At 40.2% G+C, this 4,257-nt stretch overlaps 1 long non-coding RNA gene across 1 annotated transcript; it reads left to right on the top strand.

Annotated features, from left to right (window-relative positions):
• Positions 1-2,481: 2,481 nt before the first annotated feature.
• Positions 2,482-3,963, top strand: LOC118420282. Its single transcript, XR_004831723.1, has 3 exons — positions 2,482-2,561; positions 3,005-3,155; positions 3,869-3,963. It is a non-coding gene; the product is annotated as an uncharacterized LOC118420282 (long non-coding RNA).
• The last annotated feature ends 294 nt before the right edge of the window (positions 3,964-4,257 follow it).

Raw genomic sequence — 4,257 nt, 5'->3', positions numbered from 1 at the left:
AATGCCATATTTGGTCCATGTAGAAAATAGATTTTACTACTCGTAGACGATAGCCACTAATAAGAATTGCAGATGTATATTTAGGGAGGCAAGTTACAACATCATTGCGCCATAAAAACTTTAAAGTTTCAAACTAGTGATACGACGTTAAGATGGACAATATGCATGCTATCCACATAAACATTGCGTTCTGTAAGATATTTCCATTTCGGGCCCTTAGCGGTGCACACCCCAGTTTATTTGGGGTCTCAAATCGAGGCTGCGCACCCTCAAGTCTAGAGGCCGTCTCTTCAAGAAAATAAATCTAAAGTAGAAAAGCCGTATATGGGAATGAAGGGTACTCCAGCTTTAAAAACAGTTGGGTTTCAGTTTCTTCACTCTCTCTACTTTTCATAATTTATGGGGGAGAAAAGTTTTTTTCACGTAAAAAGTATGCAAAAAAAAAGGGACTTGACGTGGAAATAAACCCATCACCTATATTTTAGTCATGAAAATGACTGATATTGTCGGAAAGAGAATACACCTAAGATTAATCAAGCAAAAAATAAAGAAAATCGTAACACTGAGATTTTTACAATAACCCGACGCGCGAGGCATAGCAACACGGCTCACAGACCGCATATGGACGGGGAATCTGGGTCAACGGGCGAATCACTTCCAACGCGTAGAAATACAAGGAAGTGACACTCGGGCCCAAAACCAATTTGCACCAAAAACACATCACTTCTTACGCTTTTTAGCCATGCCAGTATTAAATGCCACTTCGCAGCAGATTATGAGAAATTTGAACTCAAACACGGACCCTCGAGACCCTTTCGTCACATTTTTGTCGCGCACAATCTCGGACCCCTGTCACGGAAGAATTGGTGTGTGCACTGTTAGTGTAGCAGAAAAAAAGTACCTATCCGCATCTAGACGGGTCATTTGTGGTCCAGGTATAAAGTAGTGCGTCATAGTCTAGTTGTTGTCAAAGGCGTTACGATTCTTGTATGTATGACAGCGAGGTGGAAACTGTGGTGAATGGTAGCAGATCTTGGAGGAATACAGCAGTTATGAAGCTACATCAGTTGTAGTACAATATGTGTTCAGTTGGCTGGGCCCGGGATTTGTGCCTATAGTTATTTTCAATTGAGGTACGTTGGAGGTGCCAAATGTTTTTATTTTGGGGTCCTTAATCATATAAATTCCCGACGGCAAAATAATGTGTTCTGCTACCTCGACGATGTTAAGCTTTTGAACAAAAACAACAACAAAAATACCCTTTAACCCTATTCAGACCGGGGGGGGGGGGGCTTTTGAGGCCCGCGCTAACTTCGATGTCCTATAACGCCAGAACGGCTTACGCTAGAGCCACCAAATTTGGTGAGTTTTCCTAAAATATTGTTGGCAACAATTTTACGAAGTTTGACAAATTTTCCATTTTTTCTTGTTGCCATGGCAACCGTTTGTTGACAGGCAGTTTTGCCAAAAATCACTATTTTTGATTCTAACTATGTACTTTTCACATTTATTTGCTATATTACTGCTATTTTGTTACATAAATAAAATCTTATATTATTCAGCATATCTTTCATAATTATATATGCATAAATTATGCTAATTTGATGACGTCATCAGCCCAAAATCCAAGATGGCGGACCGAATGGCCAGATCAAAAATAACAAGCTAATTATCCCATAAAATTTGTAACTACCTGGTATTTTTTCATCAAAAACCATCTAAATGAATGAATTTAGTCTATTTCCATTGCCCTTTGTGATTATTTGTTGCAAAAAAAGTATTTTTAAAAATTCAAGGTGATGGACATAATATGGCGGAGCCCAACTCGTATCTTAGACGTACATGACGTCATGTTATGACGTCATATTGACGTCATTGATGTTGCTATCGGCAACGCAAGTCGTAATAAACATTATTATTCTGTTATCTGCACTTGTTGTTACATTTTTGCAGCATAACTTGAAGTTTTCTGAGAATACCCATTTTTAATGGGTTTGGCCAATGTAATCAAATTGATGACGTCATAATTACGTCATCTTACGTCAACGTAACGTCAAACGTCACATACTTGCTAGATATTATGTCGAAATCATGTCCTGAAAATTTAGTGGCCCTACGGCACGTCGTTTTAGAGTTATAGGACTTAGAAGTGGAGGGCCTCAAAAGCCCCCCCCCCCGGTCCAGGGATGACCAAAAAAGCCCGGTCTGAATAGGGTTAAATGACCGTTTGATCAGATGACATCACAAAGTCATGGCATCAAAGAAGTTGAACAACGTTTCAAAGACTTATTAATCAATGATAATAATCATATAAAATCAGTTAAAAGATATCTGTTGATAGTCGCAGTGGTTTCAATGCTTCAGTCTACCAAGACTCAAGACTTTATTATTGCAAAACTCCTTGTCGGAACCTCTGCAGAAGTTGTAATTTATTGTACTTATAGGCCTTCGTACCTGAAAAATACCATAAATTCCTACCTGATGTCTGTTTTGTGTTGCTCTAGGAAACGTGACGTATTGCACGCCGACTCAGCTGACTCAGTGTGTGAAAACAGTTGTAGGTAAGTTTGCATAGGAGCCTGCATGGTACCGAAAAAATATAGGCCATATTTGTACACATATATAGCTGTGCGCCTCATGTTGCCTAAACACTAAAGGTGCACGTGCTTATGTCATCAAAATTAAAAATTCAGTTCGGCCTCTGTCCAATCAGGACAATTCGGCACCAGCTTCAGGGCAACTCGTGTTATTGTTAGAGTTAAATTTAGGGTTGAATTTGGAGAAAAAAAGAAGAAAAAGTATTGAGCTAAAATTCAGTAGACGGGTTGTGCGTCCAAGATACAGCACCAGAACCAGTGCCGAATCGTCTTGATCAGGTAGGGGCCGAACTGTCCAGGGGCCGAAACGTCCAACATTGTTGCCACATACACTTCTTTTTTCGTCCTTCGAATTCATTGGTTCTTCCTTCCCTCCTTCCCTCCTCCTTCCTTCACCCGTGTTATAGGGAAGCTGTCTAACGGGCAGTACCCGTGCTTCTGCCCGACACCCTGCGTCGCCAACACGTTCCCGACGTTCGTGTCGTACGCGGCCTGGCCCAGCTTTAGTGCACAAGACTACTACATCGATAGGTACAACCACACCGCGGATTACCTGCAGTAAGTCAGCAACAAACGCATGAATGGATGAAATAATGTATGAAAGGATGAATGAATCTTTAGTTTACCTCAGTGAAGGACGTTCAGTTCCGAACGGACTACTCTCATCGATATACCCCTCGATCTCGGAAGTTAAGCAATGCGCGATCCGGACAGTGCTTGCATGGGAGACTCCCAACCAAGGACGAACGGATTGCTGTAGCCGGACAAAGTATAGTCATTCCATGAAATAGTCTTCCGGGAGGGACGTTAAACGAAGAGGTGCCTCGACATACTCATTGTATTGGGTACCTACTGGCTGGCAAAATACACCAGATGATTATCATTATATACTCGTGATAACTATTATCACTTTTTTGTATTTCGTCAGTTAAAAGAAGAATTAGCCATATCCAACAATATTTACACTTATATTGTACAAAAACAAACAAACTGTAGCATATAGGTCATCAACTCGTGCGAATACCTATAGAAATGTGGACACCTATGCTGGTTAGTCAACTCCTAGTGGAACGGTCCCTTACTGTAGGCAAATAGTTGGGTTTTAAAAAGGCCGTGTGAGACTCTATGGTCGCACAGCCTTATATTGACGTAAATTTTGGCCTACCGTCTGGCCAACGGTCAAAATAGTGTTTTAAATTTTTAATTTGTATTCACTTTGAAAAACGCAGCGTTGTATTAAAGTTATTTTTTTATTCTTCTTCAAATTCCAGGCGTAATTTTGTGGTAATGGATCTGTACTATTCCCAGCTGAACTACCAGGAGGTGATCCAACAGCGCCAGTACACAGTCGGGTCCTTCCTAGGTAACAATCATGTTTTTGCATGGTTTTTTGGCCACACCTCAGGGGCGGAACGTTACCGATCATGAGCGATCATGTATAAAAAAAGGGTCTAAAATTGCATGTCCTTTTAATACTTATAAGTTCCGTCAGTAATAGAAGTAAGAATGAGAAAGTTCCTCCAGGCATTTTATAGCCACATCCGTTTATTCATCCATTTATCAATTCAATCATACATCTATTCAGTCAGTTATATATTTATTATTATTTTCATTCCTTCGCTAGTTAATTTTTACGCATTTTTTGTCCATCATGCATGAA

This window comes from Branchiostoma floridae, chromosome 7 (genome assembly GCF_000003815.2).
Source record: "Branchiostoma floridae strain S238N-H82 chromosome 7, Bfl_VNyyK, whole genome shotgun sequence".
Taxonomy (NCBI): Eukaryota; Metazoa; Chordata; class Leptocardii; order Amphioxiformes; family Branchiostomatidae; genus Branchiostoma; species Branchiostoma floridae.
This window is presented reverse-complemented; position numbering and strand designations above follow the sequence as displayed.